The sequence below is a fragment of the Macaca fascicularis genome, chromosome 1 (assembly GCF_037993035.2).
Source record: "Macaca fascicularis isolate 582-1 chromosome 1, T2T-MFA8v1.1".
Classification (NCBI taxonomy): Eukaryota; Metazoa; Chordata; class Mammalia; order Primates; family Cercopithecidae; genus Macaca; species Macaca fascicularis.
The window spans coordinates 60,387,033-60,413,597 of NC_088375.1; the positions used below are offsets into that span (position 1 = coordinate 60,387,033).

The window sequence follows — 26,565 nt, forward strand, 5'->3', positions numbered from 1 at the left end:
AACTGAGAGAGCTCAGGCCTGGGAATGCAAGTGTCTGATACTGGGTCACCTTATGCTAGTTGTTTAATTTTCTTGGGCTTCCGTGTTCTATTCTGCAAAATGGGAAGGTTGGATCCCATGATTTCAGTATCTAGATCAGGAAGTTCCTTCCTGTCAGGACTCATGTCCTTTCTGCTGCAGTCAAAGCATTTTACCTTGTGCTCTGATTTTAGAAAAGATGGAAAATAACTGCTTGGTGCTTAACAGGGAGGAAGGAAAGAGCATTGGACTGACGGTCTACAAGGGCCGGCAAGCTCCATCGCTGGTGCTAACCTGCTGTGTGGTCCTGGGCAAGGAGCTCCCCCTCTCTAAGCCTCAGTTTCCCCATAATCAAAACAGAGGGCTGGATGAGATGATCCCATAGCCCCTTTCAGTGCCTCGTCCTGCCATGCCATTCATCTAACACATCCCTGTGGAAGGCGATGTCCCCCCCTCCTTCAGCCTTTTCTCCAAGGCTGCATCTCACAGCCTTTCCTCATGACTAACCTTGAATGGAGGGATGCCACGCTGCTGGCTCGTGTTCCCTCATCATCAGGAGCCTTTTGTCAGCCACACTTCCCTCAGACTCATGCTTGCTTGGCCTTTGGCCTCTGTGGATGAGCTCTTCCTTTCTCCAGGCCCCATGACAAAGACCAGCACATGCAAACTCCTGGAGCCTGAGGCCAGTGCACAGCAGAAGGACAACACAGAACACTGGGGCATTTTGGGGGAGCGTGTGCATGGTGACAACTGCAGGACTGTGAACTGTATCCCTGCTCCTCTAACTTGAGCCCTCTCTGTGATAACATAGAACCTCAAAAACCCATTCCTTGTACATTAGTCAATATCACACTAGGGACTTCCTATTCCAGGTTGGTAATATTCCCTTTTCACAGGTGAGATAATTGAGGCTCAGAGAGGTTGATAATTTGCCTGAATTCACAAAGATATTAAGGAGCAAGCCAAGATGGGGACCTAGATATATCTATCTGCAAAGCCTTTGCTTTTAACCATCAGCACTCTTACTGAGAAGGTGAGGTCATCACCTCTCCCCAAGCTGACTTATAGGACTGGAATCAAAGAGCAGAGAACACCCAAAGCCTGAACGACTCCAACAAACCTCCCACCTCACCCCACGCCACCCCACCCCTCCCCACCCAGCCTCGGCAAAGGCAGAGCCAGAAGGGCCGTGGATCAACAAGGCCAGAAGGACTTTGGGTCATCTAAACCAAGCTTTCGCTTCACATATGAGAAAACTGAGGTCCACAGTGGTGTGCGACTTGCCTAAGGTCACACAGCAAGTCTACGGTAAACCTCAGTCCCGGCCATGGGGTCCTGGGAATCCTCCTCCAGGTTGAGCCAGTCCCTTTGCCACTCCTTCCACCTGGGTGTAGACATGCCTTCAGCCACTCACTCCAGGGACATCCAGCCTTATCCCTCTCTGCTTCTCAGTTGGTCCATTTCTAGAAGGTTCAGGCAATGGAGTAAAAGGCCCATTTTGTCGTAACCACAGAGGTGTGGCAGAGAGTGGGGAAGGAAGAACCAAAGGAAAACTGGTGTGAGCTTATTGGAAAGTCAAGCAGTCTCTCTGTTTCCCATGGAGTTTCTACTGCAGAACGGTCCTACTGGTCAGAGACAGAGAGACAGTGCTGACATTCCTATTCTGTAGCGAAGCTTTGAAGATGTTAGGGGAAGATCACACTGCAAGTCCACAATCTTTCCCTGCTCCCCATGGCCACTGCTCACAGCTGCCCTGCCACCTGCTTGCTACATAGCTTGTATTATTATTAACAATAGCTACCACTCATTGAGGACTTAGACAGCTCAGCACTGGACCAAGTATTTACATATGCTTCTTGTTTAATCCTCATAAAAACCCTAAAATACCACCACTATTCTCATTTTGTTTTGACTACTTAGTAACTGAAGCTCAAAGATATGAAGTAATTTGCTCAAGGTCACACAGCCAATAACCAGTAGAGCCAAGGTCTCCTGGGGAGTCCCTCCAGGGGTGTGCCGGGCTTTGAAATTCATACACAGTATTTGTCTCAAGTTGTCTCAACTCTGGTGACAGAAGTGGGAGGGCAATGCACTGGAAATTCCTGGAGTCCACCTGCTCCCATCACCCAGCCAAGCCTACTTCCTGCTACTCAGACACCAGCCCAGAACTGCAGCCACAAAACTGTGCGGTTGCAAGGGCCTGAGAAGTTATCTAGTTCTACCTTCTCAATGTACAGGGGAGGAAAGCAAGAAAGGGCCTTGACCCAAGGTCACACAAGGTCACACAAATTGGAGGCTGAGCCTGTGAATTTTTAAACTCAGCTCTCTTGTCTCAAACTGGGACTCATCCACAACACCCGAATGCCCAGTAAGAAGCCATTGTCTCATCTCAACTGAAGACAGAACCAGAGTTCATCCCAAAAAGGAGTTAGATTAGACTTTCCTATGGCAAGGACTGTCACATTGCACAATGAGGTGCTCTAGGCTATTGCAGTGGAGATCTTTCTAAAACGAGAGGATTCCTTCAGATCTTCCTTATCTGAGGTGGATGCAGCCCTGTCTGGAGGTAGAGAGCAGACAGCATGACCTTGTGAGGTCCTTGACATCACCCTTTAACCTATGGTCATCTATCTGTCACAGCGAACCTTTCCCCAGGGAGGAATCCGTCCTCTGCAAAGAGGATGTGTAATGCTGGAAAGCCAGCCTTTCTCCCCATCAGCTGAATTCTGAGAGTGGGGAGAGATGACCAATGAACAGGCTGAGGGTGTCACAGCCCTGCTACTTTGGGATAGGGGGTGCAGTAGGGGAGCTACAGTCTTCCCAGAGGCTAGGTCATTCTACCCAGCTGCACCCCACCCCCAACCTTTCAGTGGGTGACACCGGCAGGGTGTTGGGGCTGGGAAAAACCTCAGATACCTTAAATTCCAAACTCCATTTTCCAGATGAAGATACTGAGACCAGAGCGGGTCAGTGAGTTGCCCAAGGTCACAGGACAGGTCAGAATGGAAGCTTTCGGACTCTCCCTGGGGCGCTGGGTTCACAGCTCCACCTTGCCACCCCCTGCTCAGGAAGTGAGCACTGAACTCACTTAAGAAAGGCCAGTGACCAAAGGCAGCGATTCCCAGGTAGAGGCTCGGGCAGGCATGCCCATGAGCTTGTCCCCCACGCACCCTCCCCCACCTCGTCCCCATTCCTGTCTTGGGCACCATGCGCCTCCATCATCTCGAGATTCAGAGAGGTGTAGCGGCTTGTCCAAGGTCACACTGCAAACTGAGTAGGACGCTGTTTCCACTGCCTAGCTGCCCCCTCCCATCGCCCGCCCGGGTCTCTGCAAGCTTGCCAGGATCCCCGGGAGCCTGCTTCCTCCAATGCACAGAGCCGTGGTGCGTGTCAAAGTGTGGGAAAGTTCCTGGGAGAGGAAGGGGTGGAAAATGCAGCCGCGCATCCCAACTCTGGACGGCTGCGGCAAGGCGGGGGGCTCAGAAAGGCAGCCAGCCCTGCGCACCGCGGATGCCTCCGGCACACCCCACTCTGTGCCAGGGGCTCCCCAGTGTTGCGCAAGCGTGGTCTTCCAGCTCCTCAGCGAAGCAGGCGCGGCGGGGTCCCACGCGCCCCGCACCCACTTCTCCCCGCACGCCCACTTCATGCACCTCCCCACGCCCTTCCCACGGTTTCTCTGCGGCGAGGCGCCTTCGCTTCCCCGCAGGTCCCCGGTCCCAGCACTAAGACACCGCGGCTTCTCTTGCCTTCTCTCCGCGTTGGACCCTGGCTCTCCGAGGGGAGAAACTGGTTGGGGGCGAGGGGTTCCCGAGATAATTCAGGACACCTCCCCCGGATCTAGCCAGGTAATTCCGACGCCCATGGATTTCCGGATTACAGTTCCAACCAAGGGCTCAGTCCTGTACTTAGTTTATCCCGCCGTGAGCGCCAAGCCCCAAAAGTCGGAGTGTCCCTGTCTGGCGACCCCGCGTCTGCCCACGCCCCAGGCCCTAAGGATGACCACTGTCGGTCGAGGCGCGGCTTCGCTCGGGACTACTGGCTGCCCTCGTGGGGTGCCCTGCCTGGGGTTCCCTCTTACCCTGGGACGTTCCGGGCGCGTTCAGCCTGCGCTGGTGGAGAGGGCGGGGACGGGGACGCCTGGGGTCCTGAAGTCCAGGTCCCTCTTCCCACTTCCCCGCCGGCCCTGCCGCTGCGGCCCTCGCTCCCGCGATTCTCTCCCTCTCTCTCTTCTCTTCCTCTCTCTCTCTTCTCCTCTCTCTCTGCAGTAGTAACAACCTGATCCCGCTTCCCCCGCCCGCCAATTGAGATGCTCCTCACATCCGCCTGCACACAGCGCGCGCGGCCCCTCCGAGGGCGATCCCCGCAAACCGCGACGCAGGGCCCCCCGCCCCAGGCAATCCCCGCTGCGGGAGAGGCCGCCTCCGCGCGCCCACACCCCCCTTCTCCAGTCCGGACTGCCAGCGGAGGAGGAAACGGGCAACAGGGGAAGGGGAGGTGTGTGCGGGAGGGACTAGGCTGGGGGAGAGGGGTTTAAACTGGCACGGCCCTACAGAAGTTTGGGGAGGGCGGGGCCGGTTCCGCGCCCCCGGAGCCCTACGGGACTCCCCCGATTCTGCGGAGGAGTCCCCGCCAGCTCCGTGCACTCCTGCGACACTCCCCACCCCACCCGGCAGCCTTGAGTTTACAGCCTCTCAGGTCCGGGAATTGGCTGGGGGGAGGGGACACCAGGGAGGGGACCCCCTGGCTGTAGGGAATGGCGTGCGGGCGGGGGTGGGAGGGAAACGATTTGCTTCAGGAGATATGGATGAAGGTTTTCCTGAGTCAAGGGAGAGAAGGGAGGGAGAAGAAGAGAGATGGAACAAAAGGCAGACGCTGGAGGGGAAGGGGAGCTGGGGAGTTCGCCCGGAGGACTCCGGCAGCCCGCGGTCCCCAGCCTCAGTCTGTCCCAGAGGGTGAGGTCAAGGCTGGTGCCAGGGCTCTTCACGGGCCACCTGGAGAGGGGAGAAAGGGGGATGGAGGGGTACGGGGTTGGGGGAGAGGAGGAAGAGCGTCTGCTGGCACAGGACCCTCTGCCTGCTCCCAGATAGGAACCCAGCAGAAGGGCTCTGCCATGGACCCAACACCTCCCACCTCCGCAGCTCTGCTTTTTCCCACTTGGGAAGGCGAGGCTGACACCCACTGTGAGCACCAGAAAGGGGCAGGGAGGACGGCGAGCCCGGGCAGCACTCCTGTGCCTCAGTCTCACCCTTGGGCCGCACCCTCAGTCCCCTCAACCTCACCTCGGGGCCCCAGCTGGCCAGGTGGAATTTCTGCTGCTGTCTGGCCATTAACCACCCCGACCTTCCCAGCTCCACCCTATCCTCGCCCTCTCTCCTCAACCTCTCCTTCACCCTCCATGCCGCTGCTTTCTGTTTGCCTTCTGCTCTGCACACTGAGGACCAGGACTCGAGTTTGGTGTTTGACCCAGGAGGTGACATTCCTCACCCCCCCACCCCCAACACACAAAAATCCTGTGTGCATGTGTGTTGGGGGGACAGTCATTCAGGGCTTTCCACGGCTTCTCATCCCCACAGAGTCTGGGGAACTGGGAAATTCCCAACACCCGCAGTGAATCCCCCTTCCTCCCCTCCTCTAGGCATCCCCCGCCCCAGGACATACACCTCACTCCCGAAGCCTGGGACTGCAGTGTTGCAGCACCCGCTGCTCCTAGCTGGGCTGGAGCCTCTCTTCAGAATGGCAGCAGCTCGCTTGTCACAGACCCTGGACTGCAGAAAAGCTGATTCAGGGATTTCCGGGCTGCTGGTCCTGTGGGGGAGTGTGCATCTGCATACCTGGGTGTTGGGAAGGGTGTGTGTGTGTGTTCATGTGTGGGCTGGGGGAGAGGACCCATGCCTGAGACCCTCTAGTCAGGTCTGCTGACCCCTCACTGTTCTTCAAATGGAAAAGGGGACCTGGGGTAAAGGGCTCAAGGTCAGATGCTCAGCAGGAGGGCACCAGGGTTTTCCCCCTACTCTGGTACACTCCCGTAACCTACTCCCATCATGCCACCTCACACCGAGGAGGGGACCTGTCACCTGAGATGAGTATGCAGACTGAAGAGCAGCACCTGCTGCTCCTCTTCGGTTTCTCTCTGGGGAGAGAAGTGCTTCTTTTGTGAAATCTCCCCCAAAGCTTCTTTTGCTAGGAGGGAGGGAGGATGGGACTGAAATTTCATTCAGCAGGCTGGATGCAGGTTTGACTTTGGGATTTCCTGATGCTAAGGGTCTGGGGCAGCATCCTGCTTGACAGGGAAAGCTTATGCCTTCACGATTGGAATGTAGTGCTGCTGGATGAAAAGGGATGGATGAAATGACCCTCAGGGTTCCTTCTGATAAAATGGACCAAGAGATGCCTGAGCCTTACGCAAAGCTGCCTCCAGTAAAATAAAGTCTAATTACAGAAAATAAAGCAGTTATCTAAGGTTATGTCTGCTCCTTCTGAAAATACTGTGTTTAATGTCTATGCTGCCTCCAATGTGCCCCTTCCCCTCTTGGGCAGAAGTGGAATTCTGATGGCATGTGGAAGGATCGGGTGACATTTGCACAGGCAGAGGCTGGGCCAGAATGGGGGAGGATGGAAACACGGTGGGTCCCTGGAGAAAACACAGCTGTGCTTCACCCGGAGCCCCCTCAGGCCTCAGAGGACCCTTCCCCTGATAGGGATGACAATGACAGCCTGACAGTCTTAATTTCACTGGATTCTTATTGACTTCCCCAGGAGGCAGCAGGGTGAGGAAGGGATAATTCTTCACTCCATTGAGGCACAGGGAGACCCCAAAGGGTGGATGACTCATCCAAGGTCCTGACGTAGGCTAGGGCATGGAGCTGGGTCTTGTGAGTCTACGTAGGCTGGGTGTATATCTCGACCTCCACCCTCCTCCCCAGGTGCTCCTTAGGTCCTGACTGTCCATCCTACCTTTTCAGGCTTCCTGCACCAGCATCTCTAGATGCAGCCCTTACCCACCTTCCAACTTCACCTGGCACTGCCCACTCCCTCACTGTCTCCTTGCAGGGCCCAAAGGGCTATGCTCCTTCCTGCTGCGGAGCTTTTGTACATGCTGTCCTCCACACCCCACTACACCAGGCCAACCCCCTCCATCCTGCCAGTCCCAGTTACCTGACCCCTCTCCCTGTGTGCCCTGTGCTTCTCCTCTGCAGCCCTCATCACACTTATCCTTCCTTGTTCTAGTCTCCAACACTAGACTGTAAGCTCCAGGAGGGCAAGGACCCTGCTCACCTAGCCTACTGGCCCAGGGTAGGCACTCAGTAAACACCGCAAATGCTGCATCCTCAAATCCTTGTGTTGCCTCTGTATGCTGTATGACTACAGGCAAATTGCATAACTTCTCTACGCCTCAACTTTCTCACCTGCGACATGGGGATTTTGATTATAAAACAGACTTTTTGTAAGGATTAATGGGATAATGTATATAAAGAGACTAGTTCAGTGCCATTCTTGGCATAGCAGTGTTGGCCTTGCTGGGGAAGACAGAGGGCTGAAGGAATAAGGGAAGGAGCCTCTTACTCCACCCTCAGCCTTCTCCCCCAGGGTTCTAACTATCCCTCCCCTCCCTGACCCCCAACTCTGTCTCCTCCATAGCCTCACCTCACTTAGTGGCTCCTGAAATCCTAACTTCTCCCTCTAGGCTTACTGGACAAGGTGGACAGCAGCTGAAGCCAGTTCGTCCCCACCGAGGCTTTGCCTCTCCAGGTCCGTAGTCCAAGCACAGGATTCTCTGCACTGTCCCTGGGTTGGCCTCAGGTGTCAGCACGAACAAACCCCAGGCCTGGAGTTGTGGTAGCAGGCACTGGCAGAACCATGGCGGCCAGGGTAGGGTTGGGAAGACTTTACCCTCCTTCATGATCTCTATCAGCATCCTCCCCAAAGTCACCTCCAAATAAGTCCACAGACTAAAATAAAGGCCCCTTACCTCCCTTCCAATGAGATGGCAACTCCTAAACCCCTCCTCTACAGAAATGCTGGAGCTGCCCTGGAACTCTGGGCTCTAAGCCAGCGCTGCAGGATCAGGCTCCTGTTGCCCATATGTTTCCAGGGCCTGTAGAGGGAAGGCTCATGTTAGGAAGAGGTGCCTCAAAGAGTACTTTTGCAGTCTCCTGGGCCAGTTTTCTGTGGCTGTTCAGGTGTCCTCCTTTCTCTCTCAGCGATCTAGGCCTTAGTGAAGGCTGCTGCTTGGGAGGCTGGCGGCCCCTTCCCCCCAGCCATATTCCATGAGCACCCCCAGCAGCCGAACCCTACAACAGTAGCTGAGGCAGACCGCCTGGGCAGTGTGAAGGCAGCCTTCCTGGAAACCCCAGCCCTGCCCCCAGGCCCTAGCTGAATGAGGAGTGAGAGAGGAAGAGGGGAAGGGAGAGAAGAGGATGCTTGAGAAGCTGATGTAGTTCTTCACCTTGACCGAGTTCCCTCCCCACTTCAGACCTGTCCAAACAAAATAATGGCTCTCAGTATTCCCTTCTAGAAACGCAGCAACTAGATTTCTGCAAAGAGCCTCTAAATCCTGCAGTCACCACCGTGACCATCACTAGTGCTAAGAGAGACCGTCTCCCTGCTCCTCCTCCCCCTCCTCCCACCCCCTCCAAATCACTGAGCCATGGGAGCAGCAGCTCTTAGTGCTTGTATAGAGCCATAAGACATGGAATCATTGGATCTCACAGTAATTCTGAGCATTAGCATGGATACCATGATGGTTCAAATACAGGCTCTGAAGCCAGACCACTGGGAGTAGAATCCTGGTTCTGCCATTTAGCAGCTGTGCAACCTTGGTCAAGGCACTTCACACCCTATGCCTCATCCATAAAATGGAACAGAAACAGTATGAGTTAATACATGTAAAAAACTTAGAACATCATCTGGACATAATAAGGGCACAGTAAATGTTAGCTGTTTTGTTTGTTTGCTTATTTGTTTTGAGACGGAGTCTTGCTCTGTTGCCCAGGCTGGAGTGCAGAGGTGTGATCTCGGCTCACCGCAACCTCTACCTCCTGGGTTCAAGCGATTTTCATGCCTCAGCCTTCCAAGTAGCTGGGACTACAGGCATGCACCACCATGCCTGGCTAATTTTTGTATTTTTTACTAGAGATGGGGTTTCACCATATTGGCCAGGCTGGTCTTGAACTCCTGACCTCAAGCCATCTGCCCACCTTGGCCTTTCAAAGTGCTGGGATTACAGGTGTGAGCCTATAACTTCTATTATCTCTGCTTTGCAGATGAGGAAACTGATAAAAAAAAAAAATACCTACTGGTTATTTTGTGCCTGCTATGTACCAGGCAGTTTATACATGTTGCATGGGGCAAGGCATCCAGGATGGGTTGCAGCTGAGACTGAGATGCATACCTCAAACCCAAGGCGTCTGCTGGCATCCATCTTCCAGAGTATGGATTTGCATCCACTGGGTTACCTGGGAGCTAAAGAGAAGTCCCTGGGGGGAAAAGCTTGAAGTGTTTTCACAGCCAGGCTCCAGACATATAGAGAGGTTTCTGGCAGTTGTTAAGTAGGGGTTATTGTCAAAAAGAAAGAATTAAGCTGACAAAACAAGTGAGTCTGCACAACAGGGCTTGAGGTCAGACAGTGAGACCCTCCAGCTTGGGCAGAGTGGCTGGCTCTTGACCTTGTCTGACCCAGCGATCCTGGGAAGAGGAGTAGCTATGTGTAGAATGAAAGAGCTGTCTCGAGAGCAAGCTCACTAAATCTAACACTTCAAGGCCCAAGCAACCTGCTGTGAGACTCTGCCCCTCCAATAATCACATCACCTAGGGAGGGACTGTTCTCATTCTCTCTTTGAAAGAAGGTGCTGAGCGGCTAAGGCTGCAGAAGATTGAAAGCCTTGACAGCCAGGCACATCAGCAGGAGGAGCAGGCCCCAGGCATCAGAGGCCATGCAGCAGCTTTGGACAGTGGCGGTGCCAGAGGAACTGGGGACATTGAAACCAGCATCAAGTGGCAGCCCAGACAGTATGAGGGTGTGTACGTGAGCTTTGCGGGTCTCCCAGATCACATGCTGGTATGAAGCAGATCCAGAGGAGACAAGATTTCCTGCAAGAGCAGGTAGGTGCCTAGAGTTAATGCAATTCAAGTGTTGAGATGATGATATTGATGAGGCTGACAGCAATGGTGACAGGAAGCACACATTCATGCTTACTATGTGCTAGGTACTATTTTAAGGGTTTCACATGAATTTACTTCGTACTTACAACAACTCTAGGAGAGAGGATTATTCTTATTTCTATTTTCAAGATGGGAAAACTGAGGTAAAGAGAGATATAATATCTTGTCCAAGGTCACACAGCTAGAGATGGGAAGATGCAGGATCTGAACCTCATCGTTGCCTCCTGAAGCCGCACTCCAAACCCCTGTGCTATATGCCTTGCCAGTTGATACAGGTGCCCTCCTTTCTCAGCCATAAACCGAACAGCATTGTAGACATTTGGGTCCTACCTCATCCCTGTAACTACTTCATGAAACTGGTATTTGTCCCCATATCACAGCTGGGAAAACTGAGGCCCCCAAAATGCAAATGACTTGCCCTAGTCTGCATAGCTGGGAAATGCCAGAGCCAGGATTCAAGCGCTGGTCTGTGGGGGCGCTAAAACCCATCCACCCTCTGGGGAGTGATGTGACCTGCCCAAGACCACACAGCTAACTTCAGTCTCCCAGGCTGCTGTCAGTCCAGCTCCAGACTTCCCTGCACAAAAGTACAGATCTTCTCCATCCCCTCTGTAAGGGCTTTTTCCGGACATAGGGAGCGATTCCAAGTCCTCTCTAGATTCAAGCCAGACATGTAGGCCATCTAAGAACAGATGTTTGGCAGAGGGCCCCGGAAGAGGAAAAGAAAATTGTGGTTGGGTTCAGAGGATCTTCCCAGAGAATCCAAGAAGCCCAAATAATCAACTCCCCTATCTGTGGGTATGTAGACTGTAGTCTGAGGAATCTACCTGGGTGAGCCCCGTGTTCCAGGTACTCCTGCCCACCTGCGAGCCAGGGTTTCCAGCCTGCCTCAGAGGACCCCAGAAAGGGTCATGTGCTTGCATGCAGTGACACTTCCACTGCCACCTACTGGCTGGGCACATATATAAGGGGCAGACCCTATGTGTACATTTCTTCCAGAGTAGCTGGGTCTTTGTGGGAGAGAGGATCCAGCAAAGATCCCTCTGCCAAACACTCATTTCATATGCTTTTTTTTTTTTTTTTTGGAGACATAGTTTCACTCTATCTCCCAGGCTGGAGTGCAGGGGCACACTCTTGGCTCACTGCAACCCCTGCCTCCTGGGTTCAAGTGATTCTCCTACCTCAGCCTCCTGAGTAGCTGGGATTACAGGCACACACCACCATACCTGGCTATGGTATGTTTTTTACTGAATACATACTATGTGCCCTGCACTCTGCCTGGCCCTGGGATACAGAGTTCTGTAGGACACAATCCCTGCCCACAAGAGTTTGGAAGTTTGCTGGGGGAGACAGGCACATAAGCAGATAACAGTGCAGCATGGGGAAAATAGCAGGTATGCACAAAAGCCCGTGGAGCCACAGCCCTTGGAGCCTCCACGGGGGTGAGGATGAAGGAACAGTCGGAGAAGATGGCTTCTGAGTGGCTCTTGAAGTAAGTACACCTCTGATCCGATCCCAAGGAAAGGCGGTGTTCCTGGCAAAGGGAACATCTAGTGCTCCAGCATGGAAGCAGGAGGACACTGGGCACGTCGCCTGGAGGCACCGGGCAGAGTGGGAAGGAGGGGCCGGGAGTGGGGTGGGAGGGGCATTGGAGCCTGGATGCGAAGGGCCTTGCAAGCCGGGCTAAGGGGGTGGGGCTTCTGCCCACACAGGCAATGGGCACAGTGGAAGGCCTGAAGCAGGGCGCTGGCAGAGAGGGGGTGTTGCGGTAAGTCAAGGGAAAGCTAATACCAGTCTGCACCATGGAGGAGCCATAGGAGTGGGAAGGAAGGGATGGATGTGCTCATCTAGAAACAAGACTCCACACCATGTGGCTAATTGGGGGTGGGCGTGAGGAATAGAGAGGAGTTCAGGGTGACTTCTGGATCTCTGGCTTGTGAAACGGGAAGGATGGGGACGTCAGTCACCAAGAGAGGAAGCACAGCGGCGGGTGGGAGTGAGGAGATCAGCCTGGGACATGATCAGTTTGGGAGCCTGAGCCACATCCAGGAGGAAATGTCCAGCAGGCCCCTAGAATTGTGGGCCTGGAGCTCAGAAAGGAGGTTGGACAGAAGACATGGAATTCATTGACTCATAAATCATACAGGAAAACTTGCTCTGAAGATGTTAAGAACCTCACACATGGCAGTGACTGGATTTGATTCCAGACTATTGGACTCACATGCTGGTTCATTCTTTCCACCTCAGCACATTCCTATCTATCAATAGTTATTACCTCACAGCTAAGAAGTTACAAAAGGCTCCTAAACAATCTTTCTTTTTCCTAAAGCCTTCAGGTATAAGTTTCCATTCAGATATTATTCTACCCAGTTTACAGAATTGGAAAGCTGAAGAATATATTTAAATCAGTCACACAGCGGCCGGGTGCGGTGGCTCACGCCTGTAATCCCAGCACCTTGGGAGGCCGAGGCAGGCGGATCACGAGGTCAAGAAATCGAGACCATCCTGGACGACACGGAGAAACTCCATCTCTACAAAAAATACAAAATTAGCCGGGCATGGTGGCGTGCGCCTGTAGTCCCAGCTACTTGGGAGGCTGAGGCAGGAGAATCGCTTGAACCCGGGAGGTAGAGGTTGCAGTGAGCCGAGATCGTGCCACTGCACTCCAGTCTGGGTGACAGAGCGAGACTCCGTCTAAATAAGTCACACAGCAAGTCTGAAATGGTGCCTATCACAGCCAACCATTCAACTATCTCTGGGAGAGTTGTTTCCTCTGCAGAGAGTTGGTGGTGGCTGATGCCAGTGGAAGGGGCCTGAGGAGCCGCATGTGCATCTGTTGAGGGAACAGCCATCGTCCCTTTGCCTTGGGTGAGTGGCATCTGAGGATGGCTCCCTGGGGAGAAATAAACATACGTCAAGGCTTGTGGTGATGGTAGAAGAGGAACTCCTGGGGTCATGCATGGATCTGGGGTGGGGGTGACAAGCAGGGGTCAGTGGATTCAGCCTCTGTCCTCACTGTTCTTCATCTCTCACCTCTCCCTTTGAATTTGGGCACCTGCCTTTCTGTAGGAGGACAGGAGGCCTGTCCCAGATCAACTTTAGAGCACCAATGTGTCTTCCCTACCTCCTGCATCTTTGACAGTAATGGAGTTAGTACACAGCGACAGGAACTCAGTCCCCTGTGATGCAACAGCTGGAAGCTGGGGACCAAAGCAGGAGGCAGCTTGCTGCTGGGCCCTCTCAACTTCTCTGCCCAACAGAGACACTTGAGGAGCTTAAAGGAAAGGTGCCCAGCCCCATCTCCCAGAGACTCCCTCAGCTATCCTGGGAGGGGTCCAGGCATCAGTCGTTCTCCATGTAGCCAAGGGTGAGGGGACCGCTTTGGTGGAAAGACCCTGGATTCAAAATCAGACCCAGAATCGTGGCTCTGCCTTGTGCTAACTGTGTGATTTGGATTAATTACTTAAACTCTCTGAGCTCCAGATGAGCTCCAGTTTCATTTTCTTAAGGAACATTCATCACCAATTCACCTAAGATAACCCATTTAAAGCACAGTGCCTAGAGCCTGAGTTGGCCTTTGATGCATATCATTTTCCTTCCCACCCCTGCCCCGCCCCTTACAGTTTGGATTTCCTCCCAACCCAGCCTTTCACGCAAGTCCCCCAGCTCAGCAGCCCATGGAAAGAATGCCCCTCCCTGATGGCGTAAGTTTTTCCTTGTCTTTTTGCATGAGCGGCTTGACATCTCATGCCACAATTTTCATTGAAAATCTCGATTGTCACCTTTTCCAGCTGCACCCAGACAAAAGGCCCTTCTCCAAATGGCCTCACCTGATCACTCAACTCTCGTGCCTCTGTCCCCAACATGGAACCCCCGAACCCTCCAGCCCATCTGCATCCTCATATTCCTGCATAGATTCATACTTCCCTATAGGTTCACACACTTACCTAGAGTCTTTAGTTCTCCCTCGAAGCCCCCTAAATCCATCTCCTCACTCATCACCTGACTGACGTGTCCTCACAGACACACAGCTCAGCATGTCACTATGCACCGGCTGGTACTGTTCTCCAGTCACTTTGCTTGTACTACCACAGGGGACTTGTCCCATACCTTGGCAGTTACCCCCACTCCACCCCACCCCAAGCATCAAGCACAGTCTGTGCACATAGTAGATGCCTGTCTTAACTGCTGACCTCATATGGGGGTCAAAAAGAGACCAGAACCTGTATGCCCACAGACCATCCCCAGAGATTGGGAATAGGGAATGGTGGTATCTCCAAGTCCACTCCCCACAAACACTGGCCTCATTTTCCAGACAGGGAAACAGAGACTGGGCGCTGGTGTCCCGCGATGGAGGCAAGTACCACTGCATGCTTCTCTAGGAGAGCTATGCTGTGTGACTACATGGCTGCAACCCGCTGGACCTCTGTGAGTCACCACAGTGATTTCTGTACCTCTTCTTTTCTTTCCTTGAAGAGGAGGTCCTGGTTGAAGAGGCTGGGAGCCTGGGTTCTAGGTCTGTCCCTAGAACTAATTTGCTGTGTGACCTTGACTAAGTTATCCTCTCTCTGGAGTGACATCCCTGGGGCCTGAAAAACTTACGTCTTGATCAGAAGGGTCAATGAGAGATGCAGAGTCTGAAGGTGGCCACTGGGGCTTCAAGGGCCCTGGCAGCCTGCTTTCAGCCAACCCTCCTGCCCAGGTCCCTCTACCCCTCCCACTCCAGGCCCCAAACAGAGGAAATTAATTGAGTGTTCAAGTCTCTTCCCTTGCCTAGCCACAGCTGAGCTTACTGGGGAAATTAGGGTGACATTGGTGCAAATAATTGAGTGTCTTTCCCCAAACGGTCTTCAGGCCCCGTTGCTTTAGCTGCTGCTTAAATGGATGGGCTAATTAACTTAACTAATTGCTCCCGAGGACTAATAGTTTCCTAGTCACATGACCCAAGAAGGCACATTCTCCACTGCAACTCTGCTGCCCATACTCCCTGGCAGACCCACTTTCTGAGCCTGTGATAGCTGCCTCCACCTGCAGCGCCTGCACTTAGGCCAGCCCTGTTTCTTTGAAGGCACCAGAACGCCCTCCTCCAGCCTCTCCGCCCAAGTGCAAAACCTGACTCCAGACTCACTCCTGCCAATTCATTCATCCATTCAACAATCTTTTTTTAATTCATGTGTCAAATGCTGTTCTCAGCATCCATCAGGGAGTTAATGATGAACAAAAGCAGACAAGCTTGTGACCTCATGGGGTGTTCCTCCTACTTGGAGAGGTGACACTCATCATTGACCCCTGCCCCCGCCCAACACACACACACACACACACGCACACACACACACATCAGATCTGTGCTACAACCAGCACTATGGAGTGTGGGACGGTGCTCTAAAATAGACGGACTCAGACCTCTCAGGGAGTTCAAGGACCGCTTCCTGGAGGGAGTGGCCCTTGAACTGAGGCTTGAAGGCTGGGTCAAAATTAACTAGGCAGCGAGGAGGGAAGTGCATTCCAGGCAGAGTGACCAGCTTCTGCATAATCCAGGTGAGAGATGCTAATGGCTGGCCCAGGCTGCTGGAGAAGAGGCAGAGCGTTCAAGAAAGAAGAGAAGAAAGTGACTGGCTTTGGTATTGGGTTGGATGTGAGCGGAGAGGATGAAAGGGCACTAAGAGCAACTCCTAAGCTCCTGGCTTGTACTATGGGCCGAATGGGGGTGTCACTCACTGCGATATAATTCCCTAGAGTCAGACCAGGTGTGAACAAGAGGGTAAGAGCATGAATTGGGTGTTGAGATGCCTTAGAAGTGTCAAAGTGGAGTCACTGAACATGCAGATCGGTGAGCAAGCGGGCTTAGAGGAGGGGTCTGGGCTGAAGATTCACATTTGTGAGTTATCTGCTTAGAGGAGGCAGTTGAAGTTGAAGGGTGTGGCCATTTCGGACAGCCGGAGATGTGAGCCCAGGACAGGCCTTGAGGAAGCCCAGAATTATTCACTGCAGGCTCATCCCTAGCAGACTTGAAACATACCTCATTTTTACAATGTCATTTTGTTCTGGTTTTTTTTTTTTTTTTTTTTTTAATCTCAGAGTCATTTAAGTTCCTTCCATTTTCTTTATCTACTGTTGAGACGACAGCTGATCAACTGCCTGAGAGTCTTCAGGGACAAGGGGACACGACCATTAATTCAGGCACAAGGGAACACCACCATTTAGCTACGCACTGTGCTGGGTCTTTATGTGCCAAACCTACGTGACCCTTGCGGGAGAGGTGTTCCTATCCTTATTTTCCAGAACAGGACACTGGGGCTCAGAGAAGTTAAACAGTGTCCCTAGGGTCCTGCAGTGAGTGGCAGGGGTTGCACAATCCTGCTTGGCATGTTCTCACTTCCAGGTGCTGTCTCTCTAAAAGAAATGGTCATGTGTTTGTGAGGCTAAGGGAGGGTCTGAGGGACCCCAGGAGTACCAGTCACCTTTCATCTGTGTCATGGGTGGCAAAGACTAGAAGATGTGGATCTCTGATGTCCTCCCACTGGTCCAGGGCTGCACTGTGATGCTGGCAGGAGGAACACAGGGAAGGGTGATCACATGCAAGGTGACCATGGAGTAAGTGGGCCTGCTTGGGGCAGAAAGTGCTGGGCCAGGTAGAAGAGGGGGGCTTCCCTGTCTGAGCAGCAACAGGTGTGACCCCAGGCCAAGAAACAAGGACCAGAAAGTGTGGCTTATTGTGTGCAGAGAGGAGGGGGTGAACAGGCCATGCCTGTGAGAAAGGGGGTGAAGAGTGAGCATGCAGCACTGGTGGGAGAGTGGGCTTTGGAACGCACACACACACGTGCAAATATGCACACTTGCATGCATGCACACAGGCACAAACGCTCACATGCTCCAATCAGAACAGTCAGCCATGGAGCATCAGCCTGGTCAGGGTAACCCAGAGGCTGAACTCTGGGGTCCCCTGCTGGTCATTGCTGTTGGACTGCAAAGTAAATAGAAATTTCTCAAAACTCCAGATCCTCAGCCCCCGAGGGCTTTGGCTCCCCTATCTTCTTGATTTTAGACTCAAAGCAGGAGTGGTGCAAGCCTCTGTCTGGGCCCTGTGAGCCTGAAACTTGGAGCCAAGAATAGTACAGTGCAAAGACCAAGGGATCGGGAGCCAGACAGACCTGGGTTCAAGTCCCAACTGCTGCTTCCCAAGTGGACAGCCTTAGGAAAATGTCTTTAACCTCTCTAAGGCTCATTGTGTCATCTATAAAAGCAGGAAATAATGCCCTTTTTGGCAAGGATGGTGTGAAGCTTAGATGCGCTGGACCACATGTTAAGTTTGACATACCACACATACGTGGAGGGCCCAACCCCGTGCCACAGCCATGACATAGTAAGTTTCCTTGGTGTTTCCACTTAGCTATCCCCAGCCCAACCTCCTGCTTCATGCAGGAATTCCCTAACCAGCTTCTGCTAGAACATTCCAGCAACAGGCAACCCACCACATTACGCTCTTCCCACTGTTTGGACATCTTTAAGAGTTACAGTGGACTTCCTTATCTTGAACTAAAATCTCTCTCCCTGTGGCTTCCACTGCCAGAGTCCAGCCCTTCAGAAGACAGGACCACTCTCCAGCTCTCTGGAAGCAGCCACCATGGCTTCCCTGGGTGCCTTTGTCTAATCCAAACTGATCTCTCCACTTTTGTTCCAGTGTTTTCCACTGCCTCTGCCCTCCTGGCCAAATTCTTCCGGGCAAGGCTCAGTTTGTCTGTGTCCTTTTTAAAATGGGATGTCCAGAGAAGTACAGCACACCCTACATAAGAGCCAAATGTCCAAATTCCAGGTCAGACTGAGGCTGGGCCAACCTCATCATGGTCATGGCACAGAAGCCTTTTCATTGGGTCTGATCTCTGGCACAGCCAGTCCAAACACACCCACACAAGAGCCACGTTCACCATGGTCTTTAGAGCAACCCACCAGAAGAGTCCCCAGGGCAGCCTTTACAAGAGATGCCCAAGATCCAAAGTGGGCCTCTTTCTCCACCTATGATTCTCTCTCCTCCCAGTGAGACCTGAAGTCCATTTCCCTGGGAGGTGGGGTCAGGACCCTGGACAGAAGCTGCTCCTGGCTTCTCAGGCATTTGAAGGGAAGGCATGCAGTGACTGGGGGCTACCACAAGGCTCTGGGAGAAGTCAGGGAGGGAGCAGTCAGGGAGCAGCTCTGTGACTTGGAAAATGTTGATGTGGCAATCACTGCATTTCCCCTCTCCTCCCTCACACTGGAGAGCTGTGAGATTGCCTTGGGGATCCTGGCTCCTGGGGTGAGAGATATAAGGGATCCCCCCTTGCTTGGCCTCCTCCCTCCCCTGGTGTCAGCACCTGGGTCCAGAAACTGAGTGCAGTCAGCACAGACAACAGCTCTGGGATCCTCTCACTGTCCTTGACAAGCACTGGAAGCCAGCAGGTGGGTAGAGGGCTCCTGGAGGGTGAAAGCAGAGGGGTACAGTGGGGCCAGGGCCCTGGGGGGAGCTCAGGGTATGTTTGCTGGGGACGTAATGCTGATCCTGCATCTCCTTGGCCGCCTTGAACAGCTAATCAATGAATTCATTATTCAATCAGCAGGAAGTCACTAGCCCCTTCCTGGGGACCCTCTCACTTGGGTTCGCTCAGCATGTTTCAAAGCACTTTCTGTGCCACCTCAGGGCCCACACTGTAGGATCAGCTCTGCCCAGAGCTCACTGAGTGACCTTGGGCAAGTCACCTTTCCTCTCTGGGTCTGAGGTTCCTTATTAATAAACTAAAAGGATTGGACTAGATGATCTCTTAGGGCCCTTTCGGCTCTGATATTCCATGGCTCTGTAAGCTGGGAGACTGGAGTGGGTGGATGACAAAGCTTCCTGGCCCCTTTTTTGGAGAGAAAAAGGAAAAAATGATGAGGGCATCTGCACTGGATGGTGCCAGGAATGGGACTGTGCAGGTTTCAGCTAAAAGTGCCCTGAATGGTGGCAATAACCAGAGTGTGTGGCAAGGGCAGTAGAGGCAGCAGAGCCACAGACCAGGAAGCCAGCCAGGCCTGGCCACATGTCCCCTCCCTGGGTCAGAAATCCCCACCTTTGCCTCTACTGATGCCTCTTGGATCCTGTCCTGGGCCAGTTCAGAGCTGGGTGGCAGGATGGCTGGGGCCCCCTCCCTGCCTCTGGCCCCCAGGCTATGACAGCAGCTGCCAGAGGGGGTAAGAAGACCGGGGGCCTAGGTGCAGGCTGTGAGTATGTGTGGCGTGTGTGTGCCTCAGACAGCAGCTGAGCAGCCTGCACCAATCTCAGAGGCACTGCAATGCAGTGGTCGGATTTTTTTATTAGTTTTTTTTTTTCCCCTAAAAGTCCCCATTTCCCAGGGAAATGTGCAGCCAAATGCTTTAAAAAAGGAGTGGCCAGATTGCCTCAAAATGTGTCAACCCCTCCCGATTCAGGGTGCTGGCACCCTCCTCTTGCCCCTGCTAGTGTGCGGCCCCCTGAACCCTGCTCCTGGTGAAGTCAGGAGGTCTAGGTAGAAAGAGTATGAAGTGGCCGATTTTCCCTTCCTAAAAGCTGGGACACAGACGGATTGAACTTAAATGCTTGCCAGATGGGAGCACTTCTCAATTTCCCAATCCCTAGGGGATCCGGCTTAAGGCTCCTTCACAGAGGCAGAGGCCTTTAGACTCAAGAAAATCTCTGCCTCTCTTTCTGAATGAGTTTTTTGAGGGATGGAGGGAGGATGACAACACCCCTCCCACTTTGGAGTATCAAATACCAAATCTGCTGCAGCATTCTCAGAAGGGCATGAAATTGACCACCCTGTCGCCTTCCCTGGTAGAAGGGACCCCTCCCCTTTCCCAGTGCACAGCAAACTAATTCTACACACATGTTACCTCTGTCCCTGTTCTTCTGATCTTGGATTTCATTTTAAGGGAACTTTTTAGTCCAGCTCTGTTTTCCTCATTAAAAAGGTGATGAGTTCAATCAGCTGTGAAAATAAATCCAGAAGAAGGGCTGAATGGAACCAGGGGCAGACCTATCCCTGCCAGCTCAGCCCCTCCCTTCCAACAAGCAGAGGGTTTCCCAGGACTCCAACTGCCATGCAGGACACTGGGGGTGCTCTGCTGATAGAAAGAGAGTGGTAAAAAAAAGACAGCTTACAAGTGTGGTCGGGCTGGCAGTGTTTGGCCAGTAAGTGGCATTTTAGCCTTGGAAAAGACTCTGAAAGCCCCTTGCAGGGGAAGTAGAGCTGCCCCTGCAGTCTCTGTCCCGGCTCTCAGGTGCCCGATTTGGGAACAGCAGGTGGTGAGCATCACAAGGTCCTAAGCTCTCTCCCCATGACCTGGAGGGGCTGTGAGAGCCCCGTCTGCCCTTCTCCTCTAATGTTGGGTCTCTCTTGGGCACAGATGGTTCTAGCTTAGGGGCAGCCAGACCACAGCCAAGCCAATCTGGGTACAGCCCAGGGAGAGGTGCTGCCAGTCGGCCCATCTGTCGAGCAGGTGACAGCTGCTGACATGTAAGTTAGGGGTGAGGGGTGGGGAGCTGGGCTGGTAGGGTCAGAGCTACTACCTGCAGGACCTCTCCTCCCTGCCATTAAACTCCCTGGGTCCCAGGCAGGAGGTACCTCCAGACCCGAACTTGGCACAGAGGTCCTTCAATAAAAACAAACTGATTCTCTGCCCAAGAATCTCCGTCCCTCTGCTTCGTGCATTTCCACCAAAACACAGGCTGGAGCACATGCCCATTGCCAGTTGAGGTGACAGCTCTCTCCTCCTGAGGTCAGGACAAGGCGCTGGGCTCTAAGGACAGTAAGGGGGACCTGAGTTAGCCACAAGGGGGAACATCTCACCAGGAAAGCAGAAGGAACTAGCAGAGCAGTACAGTGTAATATGTACGAGCTGGACTTCGGTCCTGACTATGCTACCTTTTAGCTGTATGATGTGGGGCAAGTTCAATAACTTGTCAGAACCTCAGTTTCCTCATCTGTAAGAGGAAAAGTAATACTTCATAAGGCTGCTGGGAGGGTCACATGACAATGCATATATGCCCTCAGCTAATGGTGGCTACTACTTCTGTTACTGCTACTACCCCAGCATAGCAGGTGAGAAACACAGGAATCCCTTCCACAGCAGCTTTCACCACATAGCTCCCAGACTTTAACATGTATTGAAAATCTCCTGGAAACTTCCATAAAGTTCAGATTCCCAGGCCCAACTCCAGAGATTTTGATTCAGCAAGCTCAGTTCAGGTGCTCCAGGAGATTCTGACACCGTGGTCAGCGGACCACCTTTAATATTTTTAAACACTTTTAATTTAAAAAATATTTTTGTAGAGATGGGGTCTTGCTATTTTGCCCAGGCTGGTCTTGAACTCCTGGGCTCAAGCAATCCTCCCACTTCAGATTCCCAAAGTAGTGGGATTACAGGTATGACCACCGCGTTCCACCAGTGGATCACATTCTGAGAAGCGCTTCTCCAGAGGAAAGGAGAGATGGTTCTGAACCTGTCACTCCCAGGTGGTTAGATGCAGGCCCCCTGTGCTTGCAGCACATTGCAAGCTTCCTCTCCCCCAGCCTTCCTTCCATCCAGACTTAAGGACTCTCTAGTGCTTTTCTTCTTCTGCCACAGTATCATACTTCTACATCCCCTTTCCTCAAGTCACTTAATCATTCAGCACATGCTTATTGAGCATCTATTGATTCCATCAATGCTATGGAATGCTGACTCCTGCTGGGCACCGTGCAGGATGCAAAGGTTAAGTGCAAAGCCCTTCCTGTCAGAAAAGGGCCATGGAAGAGATAGCCCTTAGGACCACCTGCCCCTGGGAACACTCAGTTCCAAATCCCAAGCCAGAGTGCAGGGTCCAGCCAGTTATCACTTGCCACCTACTGGCTATGCCATGCAGAAGCAGCCTAGAAGAGATGGATGGCTTGGCCTTCCTCCCCAGCTCACTCATCGCCACTGCTGAGTACAAGGTATTTCTTTTTTCTCCGATGTAGCCTTGTCCCTTTGCATGATCCTATGCCTCATAATTACATGTGAGGACGGGCTAATCCCCCAAACACGGTGTCAGGCCATCGATAACATTCCCTCGTGGTTGCCCTGTGCCACTCAGCAGCCTTCGCACAGCCTGGCAGGGGGAGCTCAGCCCGTGGCCTCGATTTTTCATGCCAGTCCTGCATCCATCACCGGCCTGCCAACTCCAGTCTCTGCTCCAAGGGGGCAGGTGTTCAGAGAGAACACTCTGCAGGCGCTGGCCCTCTCCCTCCACCCCTGCGGGAGTGTTTCTAAAGCGCAAAGGGCCTTCGAAATTCATTGGATTCAATCCCCACATTTTGTTAGTGGGGTAACTGAGGCTCAGAGTGAGATCCTAATTTGCTCAAAATTGATCACAAATCTAGTATATTTACTTCATTAATGCACGCATTTACCCATTCATTGGTTCACTTGTCAGACACCTTGAGAGTCCACCAGGTACCATGGCTGTGCTAGTCACTGGACATACAAGGATGACACGCTGTGGTCATCCTTGTCCACAAGAGGCCCGCCCTCCAATAAGGAGACACACATATGATCACAATGTAATGTAAAACGTATGATGATCAGTGTGGTGGGAACAGAGAGGAGGGTGCCAAACCGGCCCGGGAGCCAGGGGGCCTGCTGAGCAGAGTTTTTAGGGGAGAATAGGAATTACCCAACCACGTGGTATAAGAAGGGCATCCCAGGCAGAGGACACACCAGGGGCAAAGACCAGGAAGCGGCAAGAGGCAAAGTGTATGCGAGTTGGCGGCAGAATTGGAACCATGCCCAGATCTTCAGATCCCAGTGTTTTTCCCCTATCTCTGCAGCCTCACTACTTCCTAAAGATGCAGAGATTACACTCATTGATCCCCCTGCCTAGGGCAGAGCCCCATACATTCAAGGCAAGGAAGTTAACCCTCTAATTAGTAATGATGCTCAGGGCAGCATCTGGAAGACAGCACGTCAATTACTAAAACTCACTGAAGCCAAGGGCTCCTCCATAGTCTACCTGGACTATGAGAGTGCAGATACTACCGGGGCCAAGTGCTACCCTTCCACCAGCTCAGGTACATCATTAACCAAGGGGCAAGGGGTGGAGCTGGGTGGGTGGAAAGACCCTGTGTATTCCATCCTCTCTTGGTGAGTGCACACATCCCCAACTTCTCTGGGCACGTGCCAGGCTTATTAAGAGATGCTGTGTGTTATGGTTGCAGGTACAAGCTTTGGCATTACACAGAGCTTAGTCCCATCATGAGCTGAGCCTTTACTACCTGAGTAGCCTTGGGCAAGTCAGGTAACCTCTCTGGGCCTCAGGAACATCACCTGTAAAAGAGGGTTACTAATATCCATCTAATAATGTTGTTGAGGATTAAAAATAATGTGTACAGAATTGATTTGCAAAGTCCCAGGCACATAGTAAATTGTTGGTAATAATAATGGAGAATTGACTGGGGCTTTGAAGGGGAAATGAGCTCGTTCTTTCCCAGAGGAGAGAAGCAGTAGCAGGCTGCAGTACTAACTCCTTGGATATGCTTAGCAGTGTGAACAGTCACTTAACCTCTCTTGGCATCATCATGAGTCCTCTTTTCTGGAAGTTTTCCTGGGATTATGAGTATGTGGGGCAAGGGACAGCAATCAAAGTATCAGCCCAACACACGGGAGGCCCTTTCATGGCTACCAAGAAAGGGAACTCAAGCCAGCCAACCTTCACCCCAGGGAAAGCAAGGCGTTCAATCTTCTCAGAGGGAGAACCAAGGGATGCAGAGGTCATTACCTTCAGCATTAAGGGCTCTGGGATAGCAAGTTTTATGGGCAGCCATTCTAGCATGGACATTCAGTTGCCACGCCAACAGTTCAGCCTTGCTCCTGGCCCTGGCCTCCTCTTTCCAGTTTGCTGGGTGTTACCAACTGCACCAAGTACACAATACTTCCCCGAGAAAACTCCAAAAACCTTTGCCTCCAAACTGGCTCCTCTTCCTGAATCCCCTGTGTCTGTCCACGGCACCACTGTGTTTCTGTTTACTCCACTTCGAAACCTCAGCGGCAACCTTTTAAATAGATCTTTTATTATGAATATATCCTCAAACTTACACATAGGTACAAAGGTGAGTATAATATGCCTCATGTGCTCGTCACCCAACTTCAATATATAAGAATATTCCACAATCTCCTTTTACTTCTTCCCCCCTCACACTTTTTCTTCTGGAGTATTTTAAAGCAATTCCAGACATTATCTCCTCTGAGGCTGGCTAAGGAACTTCCACTCAAGCTGCAGGGCTGTAGGAGATGGCAGGAAGACAGGGCTATAGGAGAAGGGACAGGAAGACCATGGGGCAGCTCTGGATGCACTCACTATGCCTGGGATGCTCTGGGGATCTGGCTGCTCTGTCTGCTGGGCTCTTAGAAGAACAGATGCTCCTTTTTCTGGGTTTACACTAACTTTTGGAAGGGCTTGGGATCCAAGAAGTTCCTCCCCTGGATGTAAGGTCAGCCAAGTTATAAAACTCCAGGATTCCACGAGCACAGTGCCCTCTGGAATCTGCAACGAGGCAGCACTGGGGATGTCAGCTGCCTTGCTGCATGCTCTTCTACCTTCAAGTCATTGTCTTCTCTTTGCAACACAGGTAAGGAAAGGCAGGCTCAACCACTGCCTGAACCCTGGCTTCCCCAAACAGAGGATATGAATGTTGAGAGGGGTAGAGGGAGGACCCTCCCATGTACAGGGAGGAAAGAGATTCCAAGACCCTCTTTCTAACAGTCCACGAGGCTCTTGTGAAGTCCAAGCTCACGCCTCTCATTCTGGTTCATCCTTAACTAGGAGGAAGGTGGCTCACTGCCATCCCACTTGGGTTTCCTGCACGCACACAACAGCAACAAGGCTCCAGTCTCCATCACTGGCCTCATTTTACGTTTTCCAATCAGCTTCATTGAATTATAATACATACATATAATGAAATATCCACATTTTAAGTATGCAGTTTGATTAATTTTGTTAAGTGTATATGCACTTTCCCACCACCCCAATCAAGATACAGCACATTTCCATCACCTTAAAACATTTCCTTGTGCCTCTTTGCACTCAGCCCCTATCATCCCCAGCCCCAGGTAACCTCTGATTTGGTTCATCGTCAAATTTGCTTGTTTGAAATTCTTACACGAATGGAATCATTACAGGATGCACTCTTCTGGGATGGCTCCTTTTACTCAGCATAATTATTCTTTTTTGGAGATGGAGTCTCACTCTGTCGCTCAGGTTGGAATGCAAAGGTGCGATCTTGGTTCACTGCAACCTCTGCCTCCTGAGTTCAAGCAATTCTCCTGCCTCGGCCTCCCGAGTAGCTGGGATTACAGGGTGCCCACCACTATGCCCAGCTAAATTTTGTATTTTTAGTAGAGATGGGGTTTCACCATGTGGGCCAGGGTGGTCTCGAACTCCTGACCTCAGGTGATCTGCCTGCCTCGGCCTCCCAAAGTGCTGGGATCACGCCCGAACTTCTCAGCATAATTATTCTAAGATTCATTCATATCATTACAGGTAAGAGGAGTTCATTCTTTTCATTATTGAATGTAGTATGCCATTCTATGGTGTGCCTATTTAAGTTTTTAATTTCAATTTAAAATAATTTATTTATGTATATTCTGCCCTTATTCTTCCTACAGTCTTCTAAGAAACTCTGCTGCCTTCTAAGAGGGTAATGAACTTGTCCCTGGGATGAAAGTGATGAGGAGGAAAAGGGCGACAATAACAACAGGACAGTTTTTGCTGTCACCTCTTGCATAAAGCACAGAGTCAAAGATACTTAGGTGTGTCTCGTTTAGGGAAAGGATGAACCAAATAACTTCTATACTCCTTTTTAGTTTTCTGATTCCCTTTCAGTGACATTCATCAAAAAATTATGAGCACTTACTAAGTCCTGGGCTAAGTACCCATGACAAGGCGCCTGACCTCAAGGCCCTTGTCAGGGAGACAGGCAGATGAACATGTGATGCCTGGTGTTTCTTCTGGACTAAAGCAACCAAGAGAAAAATCTGTTTGGAGCTCTGACTCCTGGGCCTTCAGATAGTCTATAGCTGGGAAGATAAAGCTACTTTAAAAGTCCCCAGCTGTGACATCCTACAAGGCCAGAAGAGTGGGGGTATTGCTTCATGAATTATGGGTCTGTTTCTATACTTCCTCATTTTCTACACACCAGGATCTCTCGAGAGGGCCTCGGTGCCCTCTCTCCTCACTTGTTCTTCTCTCCCTCCCCTGCATCTGTCTCTCGCTCCCCTCACTCGTTTGCTCCTTGTCTACCTTTCCACAGTCATTGGTCATCAGTGCAACATTTATACTTGTTTTGTTGTTTATTAAATGGAGCTTTGTGATCATGATTTGTAATT

The 26,565-nt window shown here is 52.0% G+C and overlaps 1 protein-coding gene across 10 annotated transcripts in view; it reads right to left on the minus strand.

Annotated features, from left to right (window-relative positions):
* Positions 1 to 26,565, minus strand: part of SYT2 (synaptotagmin 2) — a 120,278-nt gene that overhangs the window by 48,238 nt on the left and 45,475 nt on the right. For 4 of the 10 annotated variants that reach the window (XM_065539700.2, XM_045395077.3, XM_074033121.1 and 1 more), the window contains exon 1: positions 4,097 to 4,265. The exons of 3 other annotated variants lie outside the window; for them this stretch is intronic. The gene's annotated coding sequence lies outside the window, so the exon portion shown is untranslated. Of the gene's footprint in view, positions 1 to 4,096; positions 4,266 to 7,662; positions 7,947 to 20,058; positions 20,154 to 26,565 lie in introns of those variants that run through there. 3 more of the 10 variants (XM_074033105.1, XM_065539691.2, XM_074033104.1) reach the window with 2 other exon arrangements.